At 39.5% G+C, this 22,843-nt stretch overlaps 1 long non-coding RNA gene across 1 annotated transcript in view; it reads left to right on the forward strand.

Moving 5' to 3' along the window:
* LOC148892061 (uncharacterized) overlaps positions 1-22,843 on the forward strand; it is a 61,390-nt gene that overhangs the window by 1,184 nt on the left and 37,363 nt on the right. The window contains exon 2 of the long non-coding RNA XR_016116169.1: positions 11,287-11,385. This is a non-coding gene — a long non-coding RNA (uncharacterized LOC148892061). The remainder of the gene's footprint in view (positions 1-11,286; positions 11,386-22,843) is intronic.

Raw genomic sequence — 22,843 nt, forward strand, 5'->3', positions numbered from 1 at the left:
AGTTATATTAAACATAAATTTCCATTTAGCAACTGTGACTAGGGAGTTTCTGAGATGCCAACATTGTTACGTTAGAGGCTTTGTTTTTGACAATATAAGTTTAAAAATCACTGTTGAGTTTAAAGGACAACCGACGCCCGCAGACAAGTTGTGTCCATAATTTGTAAATAACTTCAAATGACTTCTACTGAGCGTATTTTGCAAAGATTCCACCGCATATAGCTATATTTTATGCTTTAAGACTTGCGCTGAATATTCAGGAAGTCTTGTTTTCGAGTTGATGACGATGCCTGACGTGACGCCACATCAGGAACGCCCCTGACCGAGAAAGCGACACACAATGCATTTTAGGTACTTTTTTTGGTCTGAAAACTTCGTGTTGATCCGTGTGATGGTGAAATTAGAAAAAAAAACACATAAATAATGCAATGGTGAATCATTGTGTTTTGCACCAAGACTACTATTTGATACTAGTTGACACAAATTCCCAGCAGACAAATCAGCCCATTTCCAACGGAGCTTGGGCGCCATCTTGTGCATTTTCTGGGATGCTAAATTGGAGTCCTGATACGGAAGGACTTCTTTAATCTATTGCAAACATTTATACTTTCCTCTTCAGAAATATTTGAATCATATTCATAACTGGATGAGTAACAAGAAAGCTTTGATTGTTTTCCAGGCAGGATGAAAGTGGCCTTAACGAAAAAGCATATTTTTTGCTCAGTGGGATCGCATCGCAGTAGAAGGAAATTCCATCCATCTATTTTCTACTACTTATCCCGATCAGAGAGAAGAAGCAGGTTTCATTCAAGATTGGTTCCCAGTCAGTCGCAAGCCAAAACGATGACAACAATCATGCAGGCACTTTCACAACCTTGGAAAAGTGCTTCATTCAGTACTAAAATTGTCCTCAAATGTCAGATTACTTGGGCTGTCTTTAGTCCTGATTGTTCTCTCCTCACAACCGTAATGATCCTCCAATTCTTGTCATGGCGAGAAAGATAATATCACATAGTGTCAACCTGTAGTGTGTTCAAGCTGATATCGACCACTCGGAAGGATGCTTGGAGCGGCTCAAAAATCAAAATCAAATGGGCGATATTCAAAGAGTTGGATTCTTTTGGCCCCCCTTCTCCCTGTGTATGGTGCACCTGGGGGACAAAGGAACACATAGCCTGTTGACAGTAATGTGCAGCCAGTCAGAAAGTCAAGTGGCAAGACAGCCAGGAATCATGTTGGGAATCAAAAATCAAAACAACAGGAATTCTATGCTCATACTGTCTCCACTCTTTTCACTAACATTTTTTGTTAATTCTGAAGTCACATTTTCCTTTTCATTTTCCTGAATAAATAAATAAATAAATAAATAAGTAAATAAATACAGTAAAGTCTCGTTATATCGATATTGGATATATCGATAGTCCCGGTTATATCGATACTATTTCTATGCATGCGCGGAGAAAATTACATGCAAACAGGGTCGGATATATCGATAGTCCCGGTTATATCGATATTTTTTCGGACTCCCTTGAATATCGATATAACGAGACTTTACTGTAAATAGTTAAAGGAGACAATCGATCACCACTGCCCACCATGCTCGTTTACTCAGTCATGTTTAATCTCGAGAGGTTTTCCTGTTTGACCTTTGAAATTGGTTTATGTGTGATATGTTCATTTTGCCATGTGGCGGCATATTGCACACTGTTTCCCGGGATATTTGAAACCGGGATATTTTATCTGTGTGTGGGGTCTCTAAAGTTTTGGAAGTCTGCCAAAAAATAAAAATCTCGCTTTATAAAACAGTCTTCGGATGAGCATGTACATTTTTTTAAATGTAGGAAAGACTCACACAAGGCATGAGTTGAGATTTTTTTAAAAACTGTTGTACATTTTAAGCTTTTTTTTAATTATGCATTCCAGACAAAAAAAAAAACAAAAATAAAAGAGAAATGCTAAGAGCTTAAACAACATGCCACCATTATAGATCACACAACTGATATATAATGGTGGCATGTTATTTAATTAACATGTCTTGAAGCTCATCATAGTTTTTAAAACACACACAGGACATGGGAAAAGAAGGCAGCATACTTCTTAGTGAGCAATTGTAGAGATCCTTCAGTCTGACGTCATTCCTGTTATTTTTGATTGAATCCTCAATGAAGTCTTGACAAAATACACTACAAAATAAAAAGCTACAATATAATAAAAACTGCAACTTGCTTACAATTCCTTCATCATTTTGTGCCTGCCTAATTACGATATCCTGCTAAACACAAATGAAAAAAGGCTCACCATCAATTCCAAATGTACGGCCTTCAATGTTTCCTATTCGGAAATTGCTTTATTGTGTCAACCATTCAGACCGGGGTAGTAGTTCAAAGAGATCAGTCTCCACTCACTGCCGAACACATGCACACAGGCTCGCTCGTTCGCAGAACACACACAAGACACACACGCATGCACACGCACACACACACGCACACGCACATGCACACACACTCACGCACGCATGCACGCGCGCGCACACACACACACACACACACACACACACGCACACGCACACACGCATGCACGCACGCACACACACACACACACACACACACACACACACACACACACACTCACGCACGCATGCACGCGCGCGCACACACACACACACACACACACACACACGCACACACGCATGCACGCACGCACACACACACACACACACACACACACACACACACACACACACACACACACACACTCCCTTGCCTATCATAAAAGATAATAAACAAAGTGCAGACTATAATTGCTCTCCAGGATCAGGGGCGCCTCTGACTGTGTGGATGTGTACACAAGTGTATTATTGCTTACTGATTGTCATTAAAATTAATGATGAAGCCCTGATGTCACCAAGTAAAAAGAAAAGTTTGTATGTAAATTAAAATGTATGAGTCTGCGTTCATGTGTTTTTAGGGATGAATATTTAAAAGATGGAGGGTGAGAGTGAGCGACAATGTATACAGTATATACAGGTAACATCCGACTTATGACGGGTTTCCGTTCCGACCAAACGATCGTGAGTCAAAATGGTCGTAAGTCAAAATCCATTCAAAATGTTAAATAGAGACTGAAATGACTTGCTGTCACGTTCTGGTTGGCGACCAACAGGTGGCGCTGTCGACATCGCCTGCAGCTGCACAGGTGTTGGTCATTTTAATCAGTGGCAGTTAAAAGGACTCCCGGCACCACCGGTCTCAGTCTCGGGTCATGTGTTTGTTCCACCCTGTCAGGTATAACTTCAATAATTCACACTCTCTCACACACACACACACACACACACACACACACACACACGCACACACACACACACACACACACACACACACACGCACACACACACACGCACACACACGCACACACACACGCACACACACACACGCACACACACACACACACATACACAGACACACGCTCACACATACATAAAGGGGTAGATGTATATGTCATTTTGTGTTCAGTCAAAGGCAATCAGAATAATCAGAATCACTGGCCAAGTATCTAAAATACACAATATGCAGAGGTCGTTGAGCGCTACAAAGCGTCTGGTGCTCGAGATTATATAGGTCAGTAACAGTGGTTCAAGTGAGTACAGTGGCAGAGCTACCTACAATGATTGTAACGGAGTGCTGTTCCACAGGTTTGTGCAAAATTGGAACTGTTAGGGCCATTCATTAATGAAGCAGGAATAATCACACACACCTTACCCATATCAAAATCCCCAGAGCGTTTCTGCCTGGAGACATTGATTCACATTTGGTCAGATTTTTCAAATTAGACTTTTGCATGTATTGTTTGAGGTGTTTAACCTTTGCAAATTTCCCAATGTGTGGTGAAATTTAAGATGTTATCTTATCTTCTGAAAAATGTTAGAGGTCATTCTGTAGCTTGGATATTTTCTCAACCAACATCTTGGCGCTGTTTCCGAATTGTTGCATGTAATAGAATCTACAGTACTATCCTTTTTTTAATATCAAGCCCAACATACAATGTAATAAATCTTCCAATGTGAACGAAGCTTCCTTTCCCAAGGGATTTTCCATATTTGTTGTGGTGGAATGATGTATTCAGCAACTCCGTTTAAATGGAAAATTCTCCAGAGACTGTGTGCCCCATTTTGAAATCTCCACAATGCTCTGTCAGGATTGCGGCCAATGAATTAAACAGGAGGTTTACAAGATTCTCACTTTATTTTCAGAATTCTGACTTTATTCCCAGAATTCTCACATTAAAATCACAATTCTGACTTTAATCTTGAGTAGTCGGCAGGGAGTGCACAAACATACCTTTTCTTCAACCCCTTTATTAAAAACAACCTGCACATATGTTTTTTGAACGTTGAGGGATCCCAAGAAGCTGGTCAGAACCAGAATCCAACCCTGCACCTGCGCTGTGAGCTCGATGTACTGACCATCTGACCATCCATGAGAAAACCTCTCTCTCCCGACAAATTGGCGTTTTCATGTTTATTATGTTTGTTAAGTCATTATAAGTGGGTCCGAGAGGACAGTAATTTCATATGTGCTGTATGTCATGCATATTAGCATATTTGACAATAAAGCTGACTTTGAAAATACCTGCAAAATATTATTAAACCATTGACCTTTGCGAGCAACAATATTAATTCACGTGTATACATAAAAATGGTGTCCGAAGAGTAAGTTTATTGAACACAATTCTTACTTTTAATTATAGAAGCATGATCTTAATAACACAGCATAGCAGTTGAAACTACCAGCCAATGTTTATGCATTACTTGTTAGGCCTTTTTGTTACAAAAAGCCCTGTATGCTTTCCTAATTAAGAAAGGATTGCCATATCTGTCTTCCAATGTACTCCAGGCGGCACGGTAACCAGATTTTGTACCTCCCAGAAAATGCCCTTCAATAGCTTTCTTGGTCGAACCACCGACATACTGTCGTAGGAAAAGCTTTTCTTCAATTTGCAGGTTCTTCCTATCAATCAGCATTGAAAACGAAAGCTTCCAATCATTAAACTTGAGAATATCTCCTATAAAGACCGCAGGCTCTGGGATTGGAATGCGATTTGCTGTAATGGCTTCAGCTAATGTTCTCACAAGATCATTAGAAGTATTATGATATCTAGTTGCGTGAGTGGGTGAATATAAGTTAGGTTGGTGTACTCTCCGTGTTTCATCTTGCAGCTCCATTCTTCGGATTTCTTCTTCTTGTTCACTAATTTCTTTCATGACTTCTCTTGATGCTGCTGCTTCAGCTGCACCTTGTCTTGCATCTTGGGACACGTACAAGGACTGTTTAGAGTTTGTGGTGTGTGAAGATAAGGAGACATTGGAGAGTGTAGTCTCAAACACGGATTCATGGTCTGGCCAAGAAGAGATTTCTGACCTATCATCTTTGCGGAATTGCTAGGTCTTTTTATTGGCTGTTTGAGTGAGTGCTTTGCACGTGTCATTCTTTCTTCGGATTACTGAGTCTGGATACTCTGGATGTAGAGTGTTTCTGATTTTTTGGTAAGTAATGTCAATCACAGCTTGAGCTGTATTTATTTTGCTCATTGTATTCACTAGGTCAGAATCATCATTGTATTTGGTGGCCTTTTTTTGTCCATTAATATTACGTTTCCATCTTTCATATGTCACTTTCAACTTGTCGTATACAAGTGTCTGTCCCTTTTCAGTTCGTGTGCGACTGCGTTCACTTCTCCTAGGGTGTGTGGAATCTGCGTTAGTTGGATGTGGTGTTACATCTACTGTTCCTTTAACTTCTTCTTCTTGGTCATATGGTTGCTCTATTTCACATTCACATGGCATGTTGACTGTGTAGCAAAATGTAGTGGACCTGTAAATAAATTCTCCCTTTTGTGTAAATATAATTTTAGGCTTGGCCTTTTTAACTTTAAATGTACAGTAGAATGTCACAAGATATAGGATTATATAATATACTATTTTAAATTTAGCTTATAAACCTAAACTTCAATACTTAATAAAACAATTGCAATCAAGTAGGTTAATATAGCAGATCACAACGACTTATACAGTAAAGTCTCGTTATATCGATATCGGATATATCGATAGTCCCGGTTATATCGATACTATTTCTATGCACGCACAGAGAAAATTACATGCAAACAGGGTCGGATATATCGATAGTCTCGGTTATATCGATATTTTTTCGGACTCCCTTGAATATCGATATAACGAGACTTTACTGTATAATAAAATCACACACTCGCAATGCAAATATAGACATGAAAACAGTATTTGCAACTTGCTGAATGGTGTTTGCCAGTGCCGATGTAGGGAAATGTCTGCTTCTCTTTTAAGATGGCGCGGTCTTTTTGCAGCGAAGAGTTCAGTGGCAGTCCTTGGGCCCGCTTGCAGAGACGTTGCATATTCAACGTGCTCCTTGTTTAGGCTTGAGACACTGCTCCTTGCACGTTGCAGTTCAAATGTTTACCACGGACATCTTCTACTGCAGCGAATCCTCTACCCTACGTCTTTAGGCAAAAAAAAAAAACAAACAAAAAAGATTCAGCTTTCACATTCTTCTGTGCTTCCATTCCAAACAGAGGACTCCGGTTCTTTGGACTGATGGTTAATTATTTAATGTTATTTCCACCTTCATCACCACCACCACCACAGTAGAAGACTTTGCCCGCTTTCTGTCCGAAATAGAGTTTTAGTCTTTGTACTTTTTATATTTTCCTTGCTAAACAGTACACCGATAAAGCATGTCCATTCTCGCCATCTTCTCAGTAAAATGAAATTTAAATAACGATGCGCCGAAAGCAAAACCTGCACCGGAAGCAACAACTACCCAACGCAATGTCAAGAAAATAAAGCACAGCCATCTGCTGGTCAACTACGGGACAGCAGTTATAAACAAATGCATCAGCTGCATTTTCAAAATCTTTTCTGTATGTCTCACTTGAGCGTGCATGTATCGAGAAATTGATACACAGGAGATTCCGTGTGTATTTTTGGTACTTTGTTTAGTCTGAAAACACTGTGTTGAGCGCAAAATGAGAAGGAAAACAAGATGAATAACGTGATGGCGAATTGTTGTGTGTCAGCCAATTGCGGCAACATGCATAAAGAAGGTGTAAGTTTACACAAGAAGATGTGCTTCCAAATTTCATACAAGGCCATTAATACGTAAGTAAGTTCGTGAATTTTCATCTTGAAATGATACAGAAGGACTTCTTTAATCGATAGCAAGTTTGTGGGCCAGGATCGCTGGATTCGCCCAGAAAGTTTCCAATGTGTTGTCACGAACATGGCGGCAGAACTACGGAATCTCTCCAGTTTGAAGATCGCCAGTGGCAGTTTTTGGCAACTTTATGTAATTTTTTATTGGTGCTTTGCATTTGACTAAAAATATTAGGCTCTGTGTTTTGGGTATTATAGATGCGGTAAAATGTTTTCTGATATCAGTTAGGCACCAAAAATGGTGTCTGTTGTCTTTTAAGACAAACTAAATTTATATGTGCTAAAGGTCTTACTCTACAACTCTAATGACAAAGGCGAAGTCACGCCGGAATGACTCATCAAGCCCAGTATGCGAAGCCCTCAGGGCACGGTTGAATAGCACTGTTCTCCAAACATCGCACTCGCTCTATTGGCCTCAACCAAGAGCATATCGATTGCCAGAACGCCATCAGATATTTGACTGTCACTTGTTTTGCTCGCAATAGCCCAAAAGGCTTCTTCAGTTTAATTTGCAAGGTTCTATGTATTGTAATGGATGTATTCGATCGACAATCTTCTCTGGTGTAATCCATATAAATAGGGATTCCCATCCAACTGTGATCTGACTTGCCAATTCATACTGTCAAAGGAGATGTGAGACCAAGGTCAGTGGGGACCGGGAGGGGTCGAAGCAATCCTGCCGGAAGTTGGAGCGAGTCTTTACTGCACACAATGTCTCTACCACATGTTACTCTACCACAATGTCTCTCCCAAGCTCCTGCCACTAAAACCACTGAGAGATGAGATGGAATGTCCAATTCACCTCGGGATGACAGGTCACCATGGAGGTTTGTTCCCATTGCAGCATCTCTGATTGCAAGTTCGGGGGGGACTCACAGTTTCCCTGTCTGACAGCCTTCTGGAACCAGGGTTGCTTCTTGGGCCTCCTGAACTTTATTCTCAATTTCCTACATCGGTGCCCTCTCTTCACTAGGTGTAGTCTCTCACATGCCGACAATCCTAGTAGACCCTGCACATCCCTTGGAACTATGATGAAAGATAGCTTATGTAATTGGCCTTTATGTGTCACATTCACAATGCATTTTCCTTTCATTGGTATGACTGAACCCGCATAAGCTGTTACTTTCATATTTGCTTTATGTATTTTTGGTCTCGGCCTGATCTTCATGAAATCAGTCTCTGAAATGACATTCACATTGGCTCCAGTATCCAATTTGAATTTTAGATGAATGTTGTTCACTTTCAGCGTAGTGATCCAATCTCTTTCTTCTCTTTCATCTTTTACAGCATTCACATAAAGTTCCTCCACTTCATAATGATCATCTACTGCATCTACCTTGCCTTTCATGTCTTGGTTCCTGCAGCAACGAGCATAGTGATTTGCTTTGTCGCAGTTTTTACATATTTTCCCATATGCTGGACATTGCTTTGGGGGATGTTGCGTACCACAACGAGTACAAAATTTTTGTTTGAATATCCTATTTTTGTTGGGTTGTCTCACTCTTGCTTTCATCTCAGCAGTCTTGTTTTTGTTGAATCTGCGTGCATTTCTTTCCACTGCATCCACGTTGCAGCTGGCATCATTTAGCAAGTCTTTAGCCCGTGACTTAACAGTCTCAGCGGCTCTACACAGTGCTAAGGCTTTTTCCAGGTCCAGATCTGATTCTCTGAGTAGCCTTTCTCTCAGTTTATTGTCTGTAATGCCACACACTATTCTGTCTTTGATCAGTGATTCTGTTAATCCACCGAACTCACATGTCTTTGATCTGTTTCTCAGCTCATTTGCATATCGGTCAATAGTTTCTCCAACTGTCTGTACACATGTGAAGAATCTGTGCCTTTCAAACGTCACATTGCGTTTCGGAATGCAGTAAGCTTCAAACTTTTCCATTATTTTTGAAAGCTTCATCTTGTCATCCTCAGCATCAAATGTGAAGTTATTGTAGACCTCTAGAGCTTCCTCTCCCACAACGTGCAAAAACATGGATGCTTTCATCTTTGAATGGCTTTCATCAGCTCCAATTGCAGACAAATACAGTTCAAAACGTTGCTTAAATCTCTTCCAGTTTTCAGCCACGTTACCTGTTAGCTGCAGAGCTGTGGTTGGACGTAAAGCTTCCATTTCTGCCGTTTCCTGCCGTGGGTTGTGCTCAATGTCTTTCCTCCGTGGAATCTTCCGTTCCAAGTCCTTTTATCGTCCTCTTGTCTTCCAGACCAATTCTGACACCATGTGTTGCTTTGTGTAAGCGGGTTCGGTAAAACTTCTGGATAGAGTTGAGGTTCTTTATTAGGACGGCTGTGTTGGTTGGAGGGAGAAGGCAATTGACATGTGTGGCTCTCGTAGGCTCTCATCAGACTGACTTGCAGCAGCGCGCATGCTCCTTTGATCTAAAGCCAGGCATCACTAGTAGAACATGCAAATACGATTTGCTCATATCATTACACCCCTACAAAAAAAAACACACACACAAAAAACATGCTTGTTTAATTAAAGGCCTTAAACTTGTCTGAATGTGCGTTTCGAGTGTGACTGAGTTTATTTTATGTGCATTCTACACTTGGTTTTCAACTCATGCACTGTACTTTTCCTAATTTCCTTCAGTAAGCTAATATTAACTTCAGCTCAGCCACAACCTTTGGTTGAATAAGCAGTACTTTGTATTGTCGTTTGTACTTTTGCGATTTTCAATATATTTTTTTGCACAAAAGATTACTTCTGCAAATAGCATGTATGTCCTTAATTATCTCAATAAAGTTGTATGGTTGTACGATAAATTCATGTCACATTTCAATGAACACCTTTGGGATCTTGCAGAATAAAAGAATCATTACTCTACTATGATGACTGTCACCCCACACCTTCACCTGCTCATCTTTCCTATTTGGCACAAAATGGCTGCCTGAAGGGTGGAGGGATGCCAAGGAACAAGGCTGGACAGTAGGACATTTAAAGGCCACAGGAGGCCAATGCCTCAAACTGCATTGAGTGACCAGCATACAATGTACCCCCTGCAATGTGAGCAACAACCGTGAAATAATACGAGACCAGAGAAGCGCTGCAGAACTACTTCTGTCACACAAAATGGCTGACTGCAGAGAGGCTTTAGCATCAAATCATATTTGGCAGAAAAACACTGCCAGTGTTGTATGTGGTCAATGCTGTGGACCGCCTAACTGAATAGATTACACTGGAAAGCATGAATGTTTCTTTCTTGTGTCATAGAGAAGGACGGTGTCCATTGTAAAGACGGAGCTACAGGACTTGTTTAAAATTGTCACTATATCTGTGGCGGGTTAGGCCTCTTTAAAAAGTGCCGGCATTGAAATGTTCCATGAAGACGCCCTGCAAAAACAGTTCTATTGAATCAAGATTTCTTTTTTTTCCAGAATAATCACATATTCAACCACGAACAAAGCTATTATCTGTGAAACTTAAAAATTCACAAGGAATCATTTTACGAAATAAAAAAAGGTATTTAATTTAGAAGACCTATTGAGAATATGGATAGATGCTGTTACCGGTGCTGAAGCAGGTGTCACACAACATAAATATAGAGATTCATATTGTACAGAAAAATCAGACCGTTCAAACAGTCTTGTTTTCAACACCACAGGGACGACATAGTGGCATGGAATAGAACCAGACAGTGAGGCACTACTCATCCGAGGGGGGTCTAGCAGAGGTGGGATTCCCTGTGGATTCTTGGCCACTACCTACTGAGTTTCCCATGACCATTCATTTAGGAAAAATATTTTTGAAGGCCAGCACCTAACCCACATGACAAAGCATACAAGAAGGTACAGTGCAGCAGAATTTTCAGCTTAGGATTCTTCTTGTGTTTGTCATTGGCTTGTAGGAGGGGACAATTCTGCATTTCGATCAAAGCCATGTTTAATTTTATAGGAATTGTATGTAAATACTTGATTTGGGTGACACATTTGTGAACATGCTGCTCCTCAGTCTGCATCCAGCTGTTTAGGGTAGACTTAATTCAACTCAGAAATGATATTTAATTAACATTTTTATTGGTATCTAAATTTTCCAGGTGTCCTTGTTTGGATTTGGCTTCACCACAGCATGAAAGAGCAGTGAGACGGTATTTACAAATCTCAAGAAGAAATACAGTGACTTGTCCTAACTGATGGTAAGATTATGTACGATTATATTTTTCATGACCAACACATTTAACATTTTCATCACTGCTGGGTGGCCTTTATTGTCATAAATTTAATGTCTTGTGAGCGCAGGCATAGGTGCTCTGCATTAATGGTTTGTGAAAAGCAACTGGAGATAATACCTGACGGTTGTTCAGTCAAATAATATTTTTTACTTCTTTAAAAATGCAACATTTGTTTTTTAAATGTTACAAATATATATATATATATATATATATATATATATATATATATATATATATATATATATATATATATATATATATATATATATATATATACACACACAGTAAAGTCTCGTTATATCGATATCGGATATATCGATAGTCCCGGTTATATCGATACTATTTCTATGCACGCACGGAGAAAATTACATGCAGACAGGGTCGGATATATCGATAGTCCCGGTTATATCGATATTTTTTCGGACTCCCTTGAATATCGATATAACGAGACTTTACTGTATATATATATATATATATATATATATATATATATATATATATATATGTCTTTTGGGTCCATGAATCGTCAAAGTGTTAGCAACAAAACTTTGAACAAGAAGCCGACAAGACGTGGAAGTGAAAACATAATGTCTTAATATACACAATGACAAAGTTACAACCGAAAGCAGGGTCAGGTGCAGAATATGTGGAATAAAGCTTCATGTTCTGAAAAGCCGAAAGGAAAAGAAGAGGAAAAGAAGAGTTCTGAGTGTGATTAAGCACTTCAATATTAAATACAGAGAGACACCATGACATACATAACCAACCCTTTATGAGAAAATACAGCTGATATGACAAAATAGTGACATGACTCATAAGTGCATAGCAACTCAAAACAATAGGCCATAAGTATTCACCAAAAAACTGTATTTTGAGGACTTTGACGGGGAAAGGGTTATTCACATTTTTTTTGGGTGAATAAAACACCAGAATATATTTAACTTAATATGGTTGATTGTAACAAAAAAATGTATTGTAGATTGCACAAAATATCGAACTAATTATTTGGAACAAACAATGAAACAGATTTCAAGGAAAAACATTAATAATAATAATAATAATAATAAGAAGAAGAAAAATAATTATATGTTAAGCGCCTATTATTATTATTTTAATTTTAAACAGATTATTTTCTGACAGACAGTTTATTGTAGGTGTTTCAAAGACCTACCTACACCTACAATACACTGTCTGTCAGAAAATAATCTGTTTAAAAGGATGAACTTAATACAATTATTATTATTATTATTATTATTATTATTATTATTATTATTATTATTATTATTATTATTATTATTAACCGCTGGAACTCATTCATTGGGTTTTCACTGGCTACCTGTCAAGCTAAGTCAGTATTTGTATGTTATTCAGTCTTGCATTCTTGATTCATGTCATAAGCGAATAAATTCAAAGCAAATGAACTTAATCATTATATTATGTTGAAAAAAAAATCACGTTGATTAAGTTGTGGGTCATTTTTACCCGCTATGTAAAAATCCCCATAAAACAGTCTAATAATAGGTGACATCAGCAACAACTGTTTCTGAGATGTTATAAACATTCTTGAAAAGACAGACAACATATTTTATATCCCATTGAGATATTTTAGAACTGTTTTGAAGAAAGGAAAAGGAAAGGACATCCAGTGCTTTAGTCAACACAAAAATGGAAATGGGTAAAATTAACCTCCAAACCGAATATGAGTAAAACAAGGTGAGAAGAATTGTATAAATGTGTATTTTTATTAAAAAAAAAAAAAAAAAAAAAAAACAATAGGTGACTGGACTAGGAACAAATAATTTTGAGTTCCCTCGCTGTCTATTGTTTACTACTAATTCCTGTGAGTATTGAGTGACATTTGATTGTGTGTGTATGTGCGTGTGTGTGTGTGTTTGTGTGCTTGTGTGCTTCAGAAACCCCCAAGGTGTTTATTTGTGATGTCTATGACAGGATGGCGCTGCATCTCAAGACAAACTAGGGCAACAGCAGCCTTAGAGATGATGCTGTTTGAAGAGATGGAATGACTGTACCAACATTTGGCACCTGATATACAGTAGAAACCTCTCAAGAAGAAATTATTTGGCGTGAACATACTGTAGATCAGTAAATGACCTGGATGTCCTTTTATTTTTTGTATTATATAATATCTTTTGTCTTTTATATGATGTTTTCTTGCTCAGATATTGGTCTTATGTTGCCTTTGCTTTGTTTGCCATTTTTGAAAATAATACATATCAATTCCAGCCAGGATGCATGACCCCCCAAGTTACGTTGTAAATTATTCGCACAGCTAGCACAAAACATGATGTTAAATGCTTAACATTTTACAAAGACAAACAAACGCATAAATAAATAAAAACCAATAGGAAAAGATGCAATACAGTAAAGTCTCGTTATATCGATATTCAAGGGAGTCCGAAAAAATATCGATATAACCGGGACCATCGATATATCCAACCCTGTTTGCATGTAATTTTCTCCGTGCGTGCATAGAAATAGTATCGATATAACCGGGACTATCGATATATCCGATATCGATATAACGAGACTTTACTGTACTTCCAAATTATTTTCAGATGTTGTTTCAGAGTGGAACCAATGCCGTTGAAGGGTTTATTTGCAGAATATTCCGGACACCAATGATTTACAGACAATGGCTGCTTGATCACGAGCGTGGCCACACCATGGACACACAACATATTTAATTCATCAGAAGGGCGGTATGAACACGATGGTGTGACATCGAGTCCGCATTCTCTCAAAACAATTTTTATCTTTTATCAGTCTGTCTCCACAAAATCTCCAGTCAGGAGTGTATTAAGGTTAACAGATGGCTCCAAGTATGCACTTTGTATGATAATTTTAACGAGGCTAGACTAAATATGGCGGAAGACACATCATTTTTTAGAAATATAAAAAATAAATAATACAGTTGCAAGAGATTGTCCTTGTCATTGTCCATCCTTTTATAATTGAAACGCTTGCTGAACCCATCAAAATGATGTCAATCCATCTTGATTAAGGTCAAATCTAAAATGGAGAATGCTATAGGTTACATAAAGCATCTTCTGGAACTACTGGCCATAAATATATACGTCAGTGGGTATGACAGGCGCACACACAGTGACAATTGTACATATGTTGAGTCAATGAGTATATGCATGTACTTGAATGGCAATTAAGTGAAACTGTCCTTCACAGGTTTTATATTGTTCAACTCATTCACAAACGGGCAATTTAAAGGACAACCAACACCATTTTTTGTTTCCTAACTGACATCAGAAAAACGTTTTATAGCATCTAAAATACCCCAAACACGCAGGCCGAAATTTTTAGTCAAATGAAAAATATCAATAAAAATGACTTAAAGTGTCCTGAAAACTGCCAGAAAATGAGCTTGGAACTGGGCTTCACAGATTCAGAAAGTCCCGCCCCCTTGTTCGTGATGTAACTATTGGTCACACGCTGCCTTGCTCCAGAATCAAAACAATGGCTTCAGAGAGTTCAGATTCGGAGAATATGCTTTCTTGTTACTCATCCAGTTACGGATGTGATTCAAATAGTTCTGAAGAGGAAAGCATAAATGTTTGCAATCGATTAAAGAAGTCCTTCCGTCTCAATTTGAGCCGTCTGGACTCCAATGTAACACCCAGAAAATGCACAAGCTCTGTTGGAAATGGGATGATTTGTCCTCTGGGAATTTCTGTAAACATACACCTTCTTTATGCGTGTTACCGCAATTGGCTGCGACACACAACGATTCACCATCACATTATGTGTTTTCCTTCTAATTTCACCATCAACACGAAGTTTTCAGACCAAACAAAGTACCCAAAATGCATTGTGTGTCGCTTTCTCGGTCAGGGGCGTTCCCTCCGTAACGTCAGGAATCGTCACCAACTCAAAAACAAGACTTCCTGAATAAATATAGCTACATGCGGTGGAATCTTTATAAAATGCGCTCAATAGAAGTCATTTGAAGTGATTTTACAAATTATGGACGCTGCTTGTCCGGGGGTGTCGGTTGTCCTTTAAGTTATACTTGTCACAATTATTTATTTTATAAATGACTGCTGTTTCAATACGGTGTGCATCTTGGGGACAATAAAAACGTGCGTTTGACATTTTTATTTAATTGCTGATCCAGTATTGTCCGATCATACGCATGGTCTGTGGATGTTTAGAATTTGTCTGCAAAATATGTTTAAATTAAAGTACAAAGATAGTGATGAATCATGTTAGTATGCCACACCAATTAACTTGTCAAAGGTTAATAAATGAAGCCCAGTGTCCTTAAAAACAGTCAAAGCACAATTGAAATAAAACCATTAAAAATGAGAAATGTTTGTTGTTTGTCTCTGTGTGCCCTGCGATTGGCTGGCACTAGTTAAGCGACCCTTGTGAAGAGAAAGCGAATGGAAGAATCGATGAATGGATGTGTTCACATTAAGTAACACTGGTATGTAAAAGAATTTGAGGACCACCGTGTTTGTAGATATTCAATATCACCAGCATATTACGAGTCCCAATTCACAAAAAAATACTTTTTCGAACTGATAAAACAAACCGTGTCAGATGTACCTTTTCATTTATCATTTAAAAGTTGTCATGATGATGAAGTAGTTTTCAAACGTTGTATTTTCCTTCCCCAACAAAACTAGGACAAACTAAAGCATTTGAGAATAAGGGATGCCATTTGGTCTTCACATCAAATCTCAGCGGAGTTCTTTTCATAAATCCTATTCTTGTCTTTTCCACAGGTATTCCCATTCCCCAGATATTTCCCTAGTTTCGTATCATGTTTGCAAGGTGGTGGTGGACCACAAAAAGCAGGCAAGTGGTAGAGCAGGGTGTGATAGACAAATCGTATTAAACAAAGATAGCAGTAACACAATTTAAAACAACAGTCTTAACAACAAAAACCATGACTAAAACATGACTGAGAAAAACAGACAATAACAAACAAACCTGGCAGCATGAAACAATCAATGAGTCATTTTTTTCTTTCATGTGACATAATGGTCGTGTCGGAAGTCTCTTTAAACTAACACCAATGCCAATGACCAGCTGAAGGCTGAGTCCTTCAGTACCACCATTTGGTCACAAACAAAAATGTGAAATTTTGTACCTAATTGTCAAATGAATAGACATTCAAATGAATTAATTGGCACTCTCAGGTTCACATAATTACATTCAGTATGTCTAATCTCCCTATTTTCATGTGTCAATATTGAGCTACGCTTTTGGGAAATGAGAAGCTTTTGGTGGTCGTGGACTGCCTGTCCGAAACCTTTGCTCACAGTCAAAATTGCATGTAATTACCATATTGTTGCCAGGTATTAGTTGCATATCCTTCAATTGTGTAAGCTGTGTGAGACTGTTGCAGCAATTTAAAAAAAGTGTTTGGATTGGATTAGACTTTATGAGTCTCTCAGTGGATAAATATACATTTCACAGCAGCTAAGGGACGATGGAATCCGAAAAGCAGCCCATGAAAAAAATGAGATTGCCACCTCTGGTCTAGATCATAAGTATAAATTTGACTTCAATAAGTCACCACCTAAAGTGCGAAAGATGAACAGTACCACCAGAACAATCATATCATAGCTGTGTCCGGCGCCGCCATGTCTGGACATTAGGGATATATAAATAGGGCCGATACGACCAGTAAGACTTTAGTTCGCTGACGAAGCCTCTTGGATAGGAGGCGAAACGTCCGACACCTTCAAAAAACTACAGATGACGGCTGAAGAAACCTTCTCATCGATAAGCTACAGGATGTCAACATGGTTTTCCGTTCCTCATGATTGGTAAAAATCCAGCCAAACGATAGTCAACTTGCCAGGTCCATCCGCGAAGTTACTGCTAGCTTGCCTGCACACGACTCATTAGCTTCCACACTTGCTTTCTGCTGTCTCTCGCAGAAGTATATGAATGCTAACGTTAGCATGGATTCCTTATATTGGATTACTGTATTTTAAAACATTCTTCTTCCAAATGAGCACTACAAACAAATGAATGCTTCATGGCCTTCCACGCTGCTCTGGTTCGTTGGACTTATTCCGCCCAAATGGCTGGTTTGTCTGCTGGGAATTTGTGTAAACTTACACCTTCTTTATGGTTGTTACCGCAATTGGCTGCCACACAACAATTCACAATCACATTACAGTAAAGTCTCGTTATATCGATATCGGATATATCGATAGTCCCGGTTATATCGATACTATTTCTATGCACGCACTGAGAAAATTACATGCAAACAGGGTCGGATATATCGATAGTCCCGGTTATATCGATATTTTTTCGGACTCCCTTGAATATCGATATAACGAGACTTTACTGTATTTCTGTAGTTTTCGTTCTAATTTTGTCATTCTCTCTCCCCTCTACTTTCTGAAAAAGAGCAGTAGAGGTTGAGCCATTCTTGTCAAAAACAACCAAAGGACCTTCAGATAGTCAATTTGCACGAGGACAATGTGTAACCCCCAAAAAATCATGTTAATTGAATTTTTCTTTCCATTTGGGAAAGTCAAACTAGCCACCCAGTGGCTTCCAAACAGTAAATCTCTTATGGTGCAGTGAGAAACATCTCATTTTCACACCAAAATAAGTGAATGAGAAATATAAAAGTGTAATGTCAAAAAATTGATTGAGTCACAAATCATGAGGCATTTCTAACAAATAGTAATTTGGGGACATTGTCTACCCTTTATTGCATCGGTTCACATTCCTTTGCTAGTTGTGTGGGACTCAATGTGAGAAAAATGCGTGGTGTGGTCGTTTACTACCACCTGATGAAGCTTCTTGTGACGGGCCCACACGGCTGTCCAAACCTCAAATCCCACATGAGGATTCGAACGGGGATCAAATTTCATCAAGGCATCATCAAGTGCAGTACGGAGGCAGTCATGGTTTGGCGGGGTGAGCGAAGGAAATCAAGGGAACCCAAAGTCTTTTCAAGTCATCGAGAGCCGCAATCTTGGAGATTGTTCATTCGGCACTTTGACTTTCAGTTAATCTCTGCAGCAAATCATGGTTCAGCATTATCAGGTTCAGTGGACGATCTGGATGTGCGGCCAGCAGTGACCCCTTCAGTCGGGGAGGTTGTGCACCCACGCAGCAGTAGGATTTCACCCATGTGGAGATAGCATGGCTTGGCATTGCTTGTGGCCTTTGTGGCGGAGGAGAAGGAGGAGCTTGTTGATCAGAGCCTGATTGCTTAACGGGTGGATGCAAGTCGCTCGTGCATCCCACAATCCATTGGTTCATGTCACCACAAATTGAACATCTAGCTTGTTACCAAAGATTTACTTGCACACGGCCACCTCCCCATCTCACTGCCCCACAGCCATGCTGCCTTGGTTCGGCCTTTGGGGCCGGCCTGCCATAATGTCGAGGTGAAGCAGGCATTGTGTTAGGATCGGCCAGCCGTGGTTGAACCTGGAGACTTTAATACGTTTTTTTATGAGACTTTCACATAGCCTCTTGCAAATTCCCCAACATGTGGTGGAATTAAAGTCGCTCTTATCTTGTCTTCTCAAAAATGTGATAAGTCGTTTTGTAGCTTGGATATTTTTCCAGTAACCTTCTAGGACTGGATTCGGGATTGCTGCACATAAAATAAAACACAAACATGAATTTTCCAATTTGCGCCATCTGAGGTGAACGAGAGAGGCGGAATTTAGTCTGCAGTTTTCAAACATCACTTTGTACTTCACATATCGAATATGTTAGCCATGTTAGCTTTCTCTCCGATTCTGTTCTTAACCTTTCTGGACCGAATTTCTATGCGCAGCCAAAGCGCTGAAGGATTCCATTTTAGTGGCCTCAGTATAGCATCTCTGCTTTTTGCAGATGATCTGGTACTGTTGGGGCCTTCAAGAAAGGCTCTCCAACACTCTCTGAAGCGTTTCACAGCCGAATGTGAAGCGGTTGTGATGAGAATCAGCACCTCCAAATCTGAGACAATGGTTTCCAGTCAGAAATAGTGAAGGATCGGGGAGGAAATCGTGCCTCAAGTGGAGGAGTTTAAGTATCTGGGAGTCTTGATCACGAATGAGGGTACGAGGGAGCGAGAGATCGACAGGGTCATCGGTGCGGCGTCTGCTGTGATGCGGACTTTTAACCGATCTGTCGTGGAGAAGAAGGAGCCGAGCCATACGGCGAAGATCTCAATTTACTGGTCGATCTCCGTCCTCACCTTCATCTATGGTCACGAACTATGGGTCGTGACCCAAAGAACGAGATCCCAGATACAATCGGCCAAAATGAGCTTTCTCCGTAGGGTGTCAGGCTCTACCCTAGAGATAATTTGAGAAGTTCGGTCATCCGGCATGGGCTCAGAGTCGAGCCACTTCTCCTCTACAAAGAGAGGAGCCAGATGAGGTGGCTCAAACCCCGGATAAGTGGCAGAAGATAGATGGATGGACATCTGTATGTTAGTAAATATTAGGTAAACTCATCAACAATCGCCTAGCGAATTGCATCCGATTCAGTATGAAGGATTATGTTTGTATTCACATTTATATTGTATTCATTTTGAAGTGTTATGTTTTCATTCATACTTATATTTTATTCATTTACTCACATTTAATCAAGCTTGGATTTATCAGAGTCCCAGCTTTAACTCGTCAGATAACTTCATATTAGAAGACTGGGAATGCCCATTGTTTGTTTTACTTTCCCCACACAATGGTGAGTCTTGTGCTTTCTCTACAGCTGCAGGACAGTAAATTTGAACAGAGTGATAGGCAGCCCTGATTACGAATCCTGAACAGAGTCATTAACGGCCCTGAGAAAGGCAATGGCCATAGTAAAAAAAAACTATCTCTGATAAGGAGAATGATCACTGACAGAGAAACAAATCTTTTCTATTTGCCATGAAAGACAACTCCTAATTTAATGTTGGGGAAATAAAACTGAGTGAATCAAAACTACGGCATCCTGGTTGTTTCATACTGGTATTTTTAAAATCTGATACAGCAGATCTTGTTACCTCTTTTATCTGTCCTCCGTATGTCAGTCTGAACACACAAGAAGTGTTTGGGCGTGATGTTGGAGAATTGAAACGTAACTAATTTATAACGTTTTATCGGTTTTCAAAATGCTCAACAACACTTCAGGTATAAGTGTTTTTTATCATCCTTTTCAATTTGTGCCCGTGTCTGATTTTGTCAATTTTCGATGAACCCTTTTGAGTTGGGAGAGCTCAATATTATTGTGATTAAATGTGATTTATGCCTGCATGAGGAGTCCCTCACACAGTGATTAGAGTCCTCTGTTCATAAACGCTGTGTAAATTATTCTTTCCTTGATTCAATCAATATCTTAAAACCTTCCAACAGTGTTTGCAAAGCTCATATCAAGTTTTCGGTGAGCTTGGGTCTTCCTGCCTTCAAGTTTAAACCATTAGCTCCTTATCGTAGTGTATTTCCTTTCAGTCTCCATATACACACATTTCAACACACGTTTTCAACATTGCTCACCTTTCATTTCCAGAACAATCGGTACTCACCACTTGAGGACAAATGTCAGCTCAATGTTTTCTTTCAAATTTAGCTCAATGCAGACGTGCACATTTGCAGCATGACATCAATCCTCCCCTGTTAGGTCACAACTGCTTCAAAACAAAATGCATGCAGAAAAATGGTCACCGCTTCTCTCTATCTCCTCTTGGGAAAGAAAATTGCATAGAGGGCGCGTCTGGCAACAAGTTTACTCAAAACATCATTGTTTTTTACACTTGTACTTTGCCAAGGCATCCATTCCTCCCATTTCTCACCCTGGGGCACTGATGAATTATCAAACTTATTTTCTCTTTATATTTTGGACGCCTAGGTGAGGAAGTGAAAAATCAACATACACAGTATGCAAAAAAATTATGCTGAATTTAACTTTTGCCAAATCTTTATAGTTTAACAACATTTTATTTCGGCGAGCATCTCTCTCAGGGTAAATGTATTTTTGTATTTTTTTCATATGCGCAATTACATCGCATATCGATTTGGTATTTGCCATCGACGAGCATTAATTCATCAACGTTATTTTGGTACCTCAGATTGAAGGCAATTTGATTTAGAATGTCCGACTGAATCACATTTCAACACTTAGTCCGTCAAAGCAGAGATAAATGTGTCACCGACTTTTATGAATTCAGGGCGCCCCTAAGAATTGCCTGAGATCTGAGGATCCTAAACTACGTGTCGGGCCACTGTTTATGTTTTTTTCTTCTCTTTTCTCACCTCGTTTTCCATTTTACATATGCATAGTCGTTTTATGTGACCTTTTTTCCACAGTAAAACATGTACCCTCCTTTCAGCATTTTTGTTCTGGAGTCATTTTGGAAATATTGAACGTCTTTTTTTGTTTTCTTTTTTCTCTGATTTTTTGAAGGTTCTGTGTAGTCAATGTTAACATGAATACACTGTGTCGATCCTTCATCGTTATACCAGCCAATCCTGTCTTTTCAACAAATGCTTCATTTTCATGGTGATGCGCGGCCATATTTTATGTTATATTTAATCGCCGGGGATGGAAAGACTTCCATGTAGCCATATTGGTGTCAAGCAACGACCGAAAGTTTTCATGTTAAATGATAGGAAGTAGCAATCTGTCATGATCTGGTTGCCGACCAACGGGTGGTGCTGTCGGCACAGCCTGCACCTGCACAGGTGCTGGTCGTCCCGTTCAGTGGCGGACTGCCACGTTCGGATTGGCGACCAACGGGTAGCGACGTCAGCCCTGCCTGCAGCCTCGCAGGTGCTGGTCGTTTTAATCAGTGACACTTAAAAGGACTCCCGGCACGACCATCCGGTGTCGGTTCATTGTTTGGAGCATGCTTTGTCTGCAATCGCATGCATTGTATCTTTTACACTTGGTTTTCTTTTGATACTTTGTATTTTTTTCTGTTCAGATGATGTTTTACATTTTGTTCCTGCTGACCTTTATTTTAATACAATTTGTCAAACAACCTCCTGCTCCCTCCTGCCTGTTTTTTGGGATCCGCACCCGCCATCACCACCTTGCAAACCGTGACACAATCTCGTTCCGGTATGTTTTTCCAAATAAAATGCTTAGTTGCCGGTGCTGAATAAAATTTAATTACCACTATCGAACCATAGCGAATTATTCAAGTTCAATTTTCGCACCTTCTACCTTCTCTTTTCTTTTTCCTATTAATTTGGTCCAGTTTTCTATCGCATAGGGTGGACACTATAAATGGGTTTCTTCACTGGTATAGCAAATTCAAATTTACATTCCTGGTTCCTCCTACTTCAACCCGATCGTTGAGGAGAATTTGCACATTGGATCCACAAAGGTCTGCTGTTTACAATCCCACTGTGTATTATATGAATTACAACACATTCTTGTCATCCCAACCACAGCATTCACAACTCACAGTTTGGGTGGGGGACCGGGGACC

The sequence above is a fragment of the Hippocampus bargibanti genome, linkage group LG10 (genome assembly GCF_051943395.1).
Source record: "Hippocampus bargibanti isolate YZ-2025 linkage group LG10, ASM5194339v1, whole genome shotgun sequence".
NCBI classification, from domain to species: Eukaryota; Metazoa; Chordata; class Actinopteri; order Syngnathiformes; family Syngnathidae; genus Hippocampus; species Hippocampus bargibanti.